This window comes from Typopeltis vanoorti, chromosome 8 (genome assembly GCF_054136105.1).
Source record: "Typopeltis vanoorti isolate ZY-2024b chromosome 8, IOZ_Tvanoo_1.0, whole genome shotgun sequence".
Classification (NCBI taxonomy): Eukaryota; Metazoa; Arthropoda; class Arachnida; order Uropygi; family Thelyphonidae; genus Typopeltis; species Typopeltis vanoorti.
The window spans coordinates 22,302,118-22,313,538 of record NC_143556.1 but is presented as its reverse complement, the minus strand read 5'-3'; the positions used below and the strand labels follow the sequence as shown (position 1 = coordinate 22,313,538).

The window sequence follows — 11,421 nt, the reverse complement described above, 5'->3', positions numbered from 1 at the left end:
AGAGAAGAACAGATCTAGGAAGATATTTTGTAACACTTGTGCACCTCAGGGCATAGATTGATCGGGAAGTGAGAGATACACTTAAAACTCATAGAAACCAAGTTTGGGATGAAAAGTTAGCCTCTATCGCACCTATTGATCACTCTGTCTGGGGATTACTGAGAAACATAAAAAAAAAACATCCCTCCACCCATAATCTCTAATCAGAGTCTAGTTCACAGAGATGTAGACAAGCCATAGTAAAGAATATAGAGGAACAGTGCAAACCCTCATATGACAATTTAGATTTCAATCACTTATACAAAATCCACAGACAGGTTAGACACGTATTAAAACTTACAGATACCAGTCCTGTCCATATTGCACCCACATCACCTGTTGAAATATATGATATTATTAAAAACTATAGAACAATAACGCTCCTGGATCAAACGGTATCTCAAATAGGGTGATCAAACTACTGCCCCGTAAAGCTGTAGTGCACTTGACTATAATCATTAATGCCATCTTAAGGTTTCACTATTTTCCTTCCATCTGGAAACAGGCTGATGTAATCTCAATTCATAAACCAGCTAAGGCCCCGCACTTTCCCCACAATTATCGTCCAATCAGTCTCATCTCCAATCTGAGTAAGGTTGCGGAGAAGGTCATCCTCTCTCGACTTCAAGCCTCTGTAAACGAATTAGACATCATATATAAAGAGCAGTTCTGCTTTCGGAAGCACCATAGGTTTCACCTTACAAATCCACAGAATTGTGGAATACATCACCACCAGCTTTAACTGGCACCAGTGCACAGGAGCTGTTTTTCTAGACCTCTTCAAACCATTTGACAAACTATGGCATTTCGGACTGCTACACAGACTATCTCAGCCGGTATCTCACTAAAATGGTTCATCTGATCCGATCATATCTTCAGAAAAAATCAATACAAGTCAAAATCAATGGTTGTACCTCATCCCAGCGCCATATCTTTGCTAGAGGTTCCGCAGGGATCCCTCCTGGCTCCATTGTTATTTTCTATATACATGTCGGACATCCTGCACAATCCGATGCTTTCCATCCTGGCCCTGCATGTGGACAATACAGCAATACTAACCAGATCTCTCCGACCACAGTTCTTTACCAGAAAGCTTCAAGAAAACCTTCTAAAGTAGGAGGGATGGTTCTCCAAATGGAGACTGGAAGTCAATCCCCAAAAAGGTCAGCTATTCTTTTCTCGAAAAGGCCAATATCTCCTGCAGGAGACGTATTACTATTCACAACTAAAACTCCCTGGCAGACAGAAACAAATTACCTGCGTGTAATGCTCGATAAAAAGCTAACTTTCAACCAACACATCAAGTCTATGTGCTCAAAGGCATCTAAAGCCATCGTTCAGATCTATTTGTTAATAAATAGAAATAGCAAGCTAAGTAACAGAATCAAATTGCTGTTATACCAGATGACGATTCGTCCTATCATCACCTACGACTCTCTAGCCTGGAACCACACCTCTAATACTAACATTATCAAAATACAACGAGTGCAGAACAAGTGCTTGAGAATGATTTTGAACGCCCCATGGTATGTTAGAAACAATCAACTTCATAGAGATACAAATGTTCCTTATATTTTCTCCTTCCTACAATCTTTAGCAACTAAGTTCTTCCTAAAGACGTCCACACACCCCAATGATCTGGTGCAGCAAGCTGTGGCATACGAGACTACAGATATGTTCAAATATAAAAGACCAAACGTCATTCAAACTTCCTGCAGCGATGCATAATCTCAATGCCCATTCAGGGCGAGCAAACTGCTCATAAATTCTACCCTCATTTAAAACGCAACAGATAGCGAGGAATATGAAAAGCATCTTGCTTCACCCCTAAAGACATAAATGTCAATTGTCAATTGAATTGTACAAACTTCACTATTGAAAAAAAAAAATAATAATACAGTAGTTTATATTCGTAGAGTACAGGGCCGGCTCTACCGACGGTGCAAGACGTGCAATTGCACGGGGAGGCAAATTTTTTGGGGTCGGTAAAATTGGCATAAACTATAAGAAAAATAAGGGGGAAGGGGCGGAAAAATTCCAAGGGGCTGCCCTGGTATAATAAGTACCCTGCTCTACTATAGACATCACAAAAGACTTTATCGAGTATGTATTTATTTTTTCAAGAAACACATCAATGGTGAGAAGTAGGAAAGAAACGTTGGGTAGGTTTAAAGGTCATATGAATAGGTGTTTCCCAGCAGTGCTTTTATTCCTACAGACTTAGAAGAAAGAGAAAGAATAATGTTGACCAGCTCATAAGGAAACTTATCCACGAAACTCTTCCAGAACAGAACATAAAGAATATCAGTGAGAGATTGATTGGAATGAAGTTGTAAGAAAGAGATAATTTATCTTTTTCTATATCCTGCAATCTTAGGTTATTAGCTAAGTAATAATAGTGTAAACTATTATTACTTAGTTAATAACATTTGCAGTCTACAAAGTTTACACCTATGTAGACTGCACTGCTACATATTGTACGTCAGGGAAGGAGGACAAACCACCATTTGGGTGGGTTGGGAAGAGAGGAGTTCTATGAGATTACGAGATCATTTCGTAACAAAAATTTCATGGACATCTTGTATTCATTAATGTAAAAATGAACTATTTTAATTTCAAATATTAAAAATATAAAAACGATGAGTGTGGAATTTAACTCCAAATGAATGATTCTGCACTTATAACTAGAGTCTGATGACGTGAATGAACTGTCATCATGAATTTGCAAATGTGTTAAACACTCTGAATACCACTTCTTCTTCTACTTCTGGATACGACTTCGTTAGTACTAAATGCAATTCGAGTTGTACACGATAAGCTTGATAAATGGATAGCAAATCCTAATAAAAATGTTCACTAATTTTGAACCACTTACATTACAATGTCATATAAATATTCTAATTATTCTAGACTAATATTATTTAAAAAAGTAAACATTGGCATTTAGAAAGCACATCTGTATCATGTTGATTACAAAAATCTTGAGCCGTTTAATGCGCATGTGCTGCCACCTGTTTATTTTTTTTTCCTTACGTTCCTGTTCTGATTACAGCATGCAATCAAATATTGAGAAATTCTGTGACGTAATGTGAACCACCAGCCAATAGACGATGATGTTCCAATGTCAAGAGAAATATTTTTAGCAGCAGTACGTCATTCCTTTCCTCCACTGTCGAGGGGGTTCACGTTTTTACTGTACGCAAGGTTCTCAACCAAAGCGTGAGGTGTGTATACGATCATCGTACACCAACTGGTCCTCCAACATATAACCGAAAGGTAAGAGGGAATGAGATATTTTCTCTTCTATTTAATACAGATTAGATGCGACTTTTTAATAGCTTATAAACTGTTATAATAAAGCACGTTTATTTACCTACAGTTAAAAGAAAGTTAATTTTAGTAATATAATTCTCAGTAATCCATTTGCAGAGAAATGGAAACTAATTTGCTTCTAACCAGATATGCGCTGCACGTGATTGTGGATTTCTTTATAGAATTATTTTTTGTTAATAATTGGAAATGGTTTGTGGTGACAGTATCCATCAATAGGCCAAAAATACGAAACATTTTAAAGCGTGCAGAAACTACACCTAAAGAAATTTTGGCAATTCATCAGATGTTCAAGTGAGAGGTATTTTACGTCATAATTAATAGAAAGAAGGGCCCACATTTGAATTTAAGATAAAATTGACAGTTCAGGGTACTTTGAATGGAATATTATTCTTAAAAGCATTTTGTGTGTGTGTGTGTGTGTGTGTGTGTGTGTGTGTGTGTGTGTGTGTGTGTGTGTGTGTGTGTGTGTGTGTGTGTGTGTGTGTGTGTGTGTGTGTGTGTGTAGCAAAGAAATCCTTTGAAATATCGAGACAGTTTAGTGGATCATAAACACGAGTCATCGTAGCATAGCTGAGAGTTGGAGTGAACTAATAGCGGTAGAATCACTGGCAATTATGAACCAGTTATTGGTAGATAAGAAAAAGCAATAGATTTGTAATGTGGGAGATGTTGACTGACGGACTAAAACAGCAGATAATAGAACAGATAAATTTTTAGAGCAACTTTATATTGTAAATAGCCAGAAATCAACTAATTAATCTAAATTCCTGACTAGTATTTTATATCCGAAAACCAGGTGATTTAGAAGCGGAAATTCCTTCTTAAGACAGCAAGAGAAAAACGTATCTTCAACCATTTGTCAAATGATAATGTTGGAGTAAATGGGAATGAATATCACGGGAATGAAACTTCTTCGCTTGGGCGAGGATGTTTAAGGGGACATGAACTATGGAAAAGAACCAGTCATTAACTTCATTCAGATGTGATCTTTTCCATGCAACTCGAGTTCGGCCATCCTGAAAGCAGCCAAACCACTAAACAACATTACAATGAAAAGAATCGAGTTAGTCTTACTCGCCTTGTATTGTAATAAATAATTTTTAGTCTGAGTTGATTCTTCTCCCTACTGAAGAAGAGCCTCAGTTTCATTTTAAATCCTGTTTGCGTGTGAAGCTGGAGAAAATATTTTTTGGTAAGCATGTTCAAATGCGTTTTGTTGAAATTATGGTAACCTCGTGTTTGTAGAATGAAAGGCAATGGCATTCTTATCGTCACAACTGGTTAATAGTACTCTATAAGGCTAAGACAGACACCCGAGAATCGATGGCATCTGCATGTTATTTGGATATCGAAAGGAGGTGTTTTCGTAGGCTACCGATATGTTAACCATTTACTGCAGATGTTGGTAAGACTCCGCTATCCAAAATAAACCGCTGCAGGAAATTCACCACCGTGAAATGTTAAGGTGCCTTTTCAACCACGAAACGTTTAGGAAGAGCCAGAGAGGTAATAGCATAAAATGTTCGGACCGGTGGTAATATCGAAATATCACTAGTCCCACATGTATACTGCCACCCAGCAGTTTAGCTTTCATAGAGTTCAGGGTCAATAGTACGACACTGCATGTGGAGAGTCTGTCATATGCGACACTGCATATGGAGAGTCTGTTGTGTTGTCTAACGTGGTGCTGATTCTAATCACATTTTAGCACAGATAATTGAATGTCTTTAGGTCGGAGACCGAAAAAGCATTCTCAAATTTTCACCTCTTAATACGACACCACTATCCTGCTTATTTTGGGAGGGGGTTGAAGGGGCTGTAACCACTAATCCATCAACAGTAGTACTAATTTCTAATAGGTTTACAATATTTTCTGGTTGAAATTCATATTAAATACGACTACTCACCATTCTACTGAAATAATTCGGAGTGGTCCTCAGTAGGGTGTGGAACCGGAAAATGAAGTGAAGAAGCCTTCTTTGGTCAATTATCTCATCTAAACTGAAATCTGTTCAAGATAAAAGGATTTAAAGAATGGACGTGGAATGGATCCCGCATTCGTTCAACTTTAACACTTCACTACTACTCTAATGTCCAATCCCTAATGGCTGACCCCGACGGATATGCAACAACTCCGGATAATGAGAAGCATCCTACATTGTAGTAACTCCATGTCAAGAGTCTGTGTCTCTCAACTGAAATGTACTGTCATACTGCAGGCACTATTTCGAATTGGCATGAGGTAAAGATGCGGAGAATCGTACTGGCCGAAATGGAGTCAATACATTATCATCATTACAAGGAACCCGAGCAATAAGGTTTTAAATTTACTTTTTCTCTTATATGAATATAGTGAATAACTGATATTCATTTCAGATAGGTTAAAGGTACTTCTTTATTTATTATAAAGTGTTAACGGTTTTACAGTTATTATAATATTTAAGATAAATGAAATTTATCTTAATGTTCTCTTGCCTGTAAACGTTTTCCTCTTCTTAGGGTGTGTGATAAACAAACGTCCCAGTCTTCCTCATATCTAGCGTTAAGATCTGACTATGACTGACTCCGAGCCACCAAAAATATATACTATGGACAGCATATGTGCTGACAGAAGCGATCGATTTTCTAACTTTGAACAACCAAACGTTGCTGAAAAAGGTCCAGGGGAATCCGCGTCTTTCAGCCAGCAGAAAAGTAATCAAGCAAGCAATATTAATCAGGTTGATCCGAAAGCGGTCGCGGCCGTTGTTCAGACGCTAACCGAGGTGAGTGAATATCATCAATAACTGGGGGATGTGTGATTTCTTTATCTAGGTAATCCATCTAGTGAATAAATGAACTAAAATATAATGCGAATGATTAACTTCCGACATCAAATTCCCTCCTCAAACCTATGTTCAAGTATTAATATTATTAGGAAAATAATATCTCGCATGGCAATTCCGCATTAATAATGACTACAGAAACAGTCATAAGTTTGTAATGGAATTACTTTTAATGGGATTATATTGATCAAGTGCATATAATAAACAACTATGTTATACCAACTAGTTTCACCAACTAAGGCTGTTGGCATCTTCAGGGTACAAAAGGCACTAAAAAGTAAAAAACTGTTACAAACCATAATCAACCGATTCCAATTATATTAAACAAAGAACAGAGTGTGTACAATACATGCATAGAGCGTGCATGATGTCACTTGTTGTTATCTATAGTTGGCACTATAATTCAGTTCTGGCGAGTTGAGAGATCTAATAAGGATCTTCCAGATCATGGGAAAGATTAGTCATTGGTTCCTCGTAAGGTGTTGTATACAGCGGGCAACTGTTGTGGCCTCCTTAAAAATTCAGGAGCGGAAGTCCTCCTCTATGTAAGGAATTGTGCTTCTATCCCACTCTATGACAGGGTTCGTTCTTGAGAAATGAAAAGCTAACTCCGATGTTTCTTTTCTGTTATTATTAACGTCACCAATGTGTTCTTTTTGCCTAATTTCAAGGCTCCTTGAAGTTTGACCGATGTAATTCAAGCCGCACGAGCAGGGTATTTTGTAAACACCAGCATATTTGGAAAAAGGATGGCTATCTTTTGGAGATCTTAAGAATTGCCTAATCGTTTCTGTCGGTTTAAAGGCCACTCTTATTTTATGTGCTCTATGCATGTATTGTACGCGCTCTGTTCTTTGTTTAATATAATTGGAATCGGTTGATTAGAGTTTGTAACAGTTTTTACTTTTTATTGCCTTTTGTACCCTGAAGATGTCAATAGCCTCAGTTGGTGAAACTAGTTGGTATAAAATAGTTTTTTATTTTATACACTTGATCAATATAACCCCATTAAAAGTCATTCCAGAGCTTTATGGTCAAGAAAATTAAACGTTTTTAACAGCCATAAGTTTCTTATTTATTCATTCATTTTATTTTTTTTTTTTTTGTGAGCGATTTGCTTTTCAAGTTTAAAACTCAGCACTCGGCTCTGTATGGCAAGGACCACGCTTATGAATTTCCTCACCATTTTCGGTACTTATTCCAATTTTAACGGGATCTTCTATTTATTTGTGACAATGTTTTTGTTTCCGTGGTTACAATATTACTGTTTTTGTTTGTTTAACTTTGCACTGCCTATAAAATTCCTGAACTGTGGAAAAAAATAAGATCCACCTCATAATATAGCCAGAATTGCCATTAATATTATTATTTTTTCTTGATTCTTGTTGAGTAAGCCATTCCTTGAACTATTCTTTACTTCTACAATTTGTTATGTTATAGCACTCATTTAAAATTGTGAATGCCCGTCTACTATGTCTGTGAAGTGCATGTTTTCTTCAAACGATGTGCCGATTTTTAGAAATGATAATTTGTCCTTTTTCCAGGACTTATCACTACTTGGATTGCACTTGGGTTTGTCGCATTAGGGACTGGGATTTGAACCCATATCTTTCCTGCTGAAATGTGAATGCATTCTGGATGCGCTAAATAGCTTGCCATGACAAAATTAAGAGAGAAAACCACTCCAAGTAATTAATCGAACATTATGAATCCCCCCCTCTCAATGATAAGGATTAAATACTACGAACTGAGACATTAAGAACAACTTTATCTAAACCAAGAGTCACTTCTAAAGCATTCGCTAAGGAGGTGAGCGAGCTGATTGCGTATAGTTTTTATCGTGGATCAGCATACTTAACTAAGATAGATACTCGTCCTTTCACAAATAACTTTTCCAATAATCAAAGAGGATCCCTGAGTTTCTTAACATAATGGATACGTTTCTTTAAATATTATTTTGTTATTATCAATTCCAAACCCTCATCATCCAGGAATGTGTTAGCAGAGCTAATCTCAGGTGGTATCGTCACTTAAACAGAATGGGAGAGGAAAGATTACCAAAACAAGTGTTCTCTGCCAGATTAGCAGGAAAAAGACCTAGAGGAAGACCAAGATGTCGGTGGACTGATACAGTAAAAAGGGGGTTAGAACATCGAAATAGAGGATCTGACAATGTTGGAGCCTTGACAGGTAACAGATTTATTTGGAGAAAAATTGTAGAGAGGAAGTTAGTAATGACATAAATTTTTCATGTGGTACTATCATATCTTGTACACCCTTGGAGGGTAAATGTCAGGAATGTGATGATTATGATGATGAACACTCATCATTGATAACAGAATGCAAGTGTGAGAATCTCTGAGCTAGGATCCATAAGTGTTTGTTGCCATTCAGCAGTATTTTACATGCAAAATAAAGTAAATAAAGCCATTATGAACAAAATGTGATCATATTGATATACTGATCCTTCACGAGACATCTTAAGGGGATAGGATACAGTCCTCTTCCTCTGCATAGTTCTACTGTTTCGAGTCCTTAAAATACTTATCACATAAAATACTGGGCGAGAGATTTCGAGAAAGATTGATTAAGAGTGAGGAAATAAATTAAACGGCAGAATCGCGGATATTTAGATTGAGAAAAATCGAAAACATAAAATAGAGAAATCATATTATCTTTATTTCCTTTATTACATCCATCTACCTTGTATTGCTGTATAAAGTCAGTAATTAAACTTTAAAGCTTCCATGCTTATATTATTTTAGTTGAAGGATATGAAATCAATGCTTGCTCATGTTTTCTTTGTCTTTTCCTAGAGATGCACTCTACAGTAGTTCTCCTGCTGAGCATAATTATTTCGTATTAAGAAGTTTCATCTCATCTTAAGTCACTCTTCCGTGGATATCTTATTTCGTTGCTTTTCCCGAGAAGAATCGCCACATTTTGGGAACTGCAAACATCTGATCCGATGAGAATCTCTGAGCAAGAATCCATAAATGTTTGTTGCCATTCGGGAGTGTTTTTACATGCAAAATAAAGTCATTAAAATCATTATAAACAAAATGTGTTGTTTCTCCCGAAAAAAATGTTCATAAAAGTTACACTGGGAAGAGGAAAACACAGCAGAATCATCTTCTACTTGAGACGATTCATGGTTGAAAAGAAAAACTTGTGATCGCATATAAAAGGCATTTTCAACAAGGCATTTCACGCTTGTAGGTTTTCTTTTTAAATTATTTTTAAATTTCCTTTGGATCTCAGTTGATTTAATCGAAATCAATAAAACCTAGCGCAGATAGTTAAGATCACTTAAAAAAATAACGCTGAACAGCTACACACACTGATTCGTGATTCTTTTTATCACGATCTCTGCTCTCTTGATACTGTTTATAATTTTAGACATGAGAAATTCTCTAAGAAATAATGCAGTATAGAGTCGAGAGACTTCAATCTAGGTTACGTACGACAATATAGTGGAAGATATTATTGAATACATTCATATTTTATAGACAAATATTGAATGAAACGTTACAGTTTTGAAATTTATCAAAAAGCTTATGCTCGTATAACATATGTCATTGCAAAATGTTCTTGGTTTGCACCATTTTTTTTATGTGGTTGTTCCCACTGACGAAATCTTATTTGAAAATCTATAATGCATTTTATAGGTGAGTATGATAAGGATTTTTTTTTTTAATCAATTTTATATATATACTAGGGATCTACGCCCCCCCTGACACCTACGACACCCAATCTCCCAATTTCCGAGCTGGTAGGTCATGACTGATTATATGCGGTTACCCTTGTGTTGCACTACCTTTAGGAGAGCGCCACCTACCCAATGGCAGTGCAACAGAACGGCGAATCGCAGCAAAGGTGGAGTAAGCATCACGCTTTTCGTCGCCTTCCAAAAAATGTCACATCCGTTTCGAATTTTATGTCACATCCGTGACGTAAAAACGTTTCAAATTTCGGCTTATCTTAAATTCCTGGAAACCTCTAATTAAAGGAACTTTAATAGAAGAAAGATAAATAAAGTAAGAAAAAATAAAGAAAGAAAAAATAATTTCATGAATGTATAGAGTAAATATTTCTAATCCTGTATGATCATAAATAAATAAAATAAATCTTTAACACCTTTTAATTTTATATAGAATATACAACAAATAACGTGACATAAAAACAATTCAAATTGTTGGTAGTCGATTACCGATGATTATGAAATCGTGTTTGACCTGGGAAAATTTGCAAGTGATAAGTGATATTTATTTATATAAATATATATAAATATATATATAAATATACCAGTGCTCTTACCCAAAAAAAAAAAAAAAAAAAAAAAAAAAAAAAAAAAAATATATATATATATATATATATATATTTTTTTTTTTTTTTTTTTTTGGGGGGGGGGGGTAATTTGCAAGTGAACCGAGATTTAATTAAAAAGGTTTTAATATAAACACACTACTAGTTTCGGCCTGTAACAGCCTTCTTCAGGTGACATTATAAAAGAAAAAAACACTAAACATTGAGGGTTAAAAGACTATGAACAACATAGTCTTTATACATAATTAGCATTAAAACGTTGTAGTTGTATTTGAAGCTGTTCTTTCATTTGTTGCATTGTTGGGAGAGTGCGTGCTTGCTGCATCACGTGAACGCCAGTACATGATTACAGCTGAATGACTATCCGGGAGGTTGTAGCTTAAGTTGTTATTTAGATGAACAGGATTGAAGATGATTTCTCTCGATTCCACAATTTTTCTCTCTATTTCGTCACTGCAACGGAAGATGTTTGTAGATTTTTCCCAGTAGACTTTGTGACTTTGGTTATCATCATTAGGATTAGCCGAGAAGAGGATATGACTTGATAATGCACTTGCTCGCTGTCTCTTGTAAGTAATGTCTCTCATGTGTTCTTCCATACGCATTTCGACAGATTTGTCTGTCTGCCCGAAATAAGGAATATCGCAGTCATATAATATTTTATATACGCCAGGGTATTTGAGTTGATGATGACAAGGTTTTGGGTGGCTAATTAAGGAACGGATCTTTGGAAGTGGAGTGAACAAGGTTCTGATATTGTATTTTTTTAGAACTTTTGCTAATTTATGTGATACAGTACTTATGTGAGGAATAGATATATTGCTTTTGAATCTATTTGTTTCTTCTGAGTGATGTCTGGGAGGATTAAGAAGGAATTTGTTAATGATTTTCTTGGAAT

The 11,421-nt window shown here is 36.0% G+C and overlaps 1 long non-coding RNA gene across 1 annotated transcript; it reads left to right on the top strand.

The window, feature by feature from the left end:
• Window positions 1–3,156: 3,156 nt before the first annotated feature.
• Window positions 3,157–9,281, top strand: LOC150103826 (uncharacterized). Its single transcript, XR_016548722.1, has 3 exons — window positions 3,157–3,315; window positions 5,872–6,137; window positions 9,014–9,281. It is a non-coding gene; the product is annotated as an uncharacterized LOC150103826 (long non-coding RNA).
• Window positions 9,282–11,421: the final 2,140 nt, after the last annotated feature.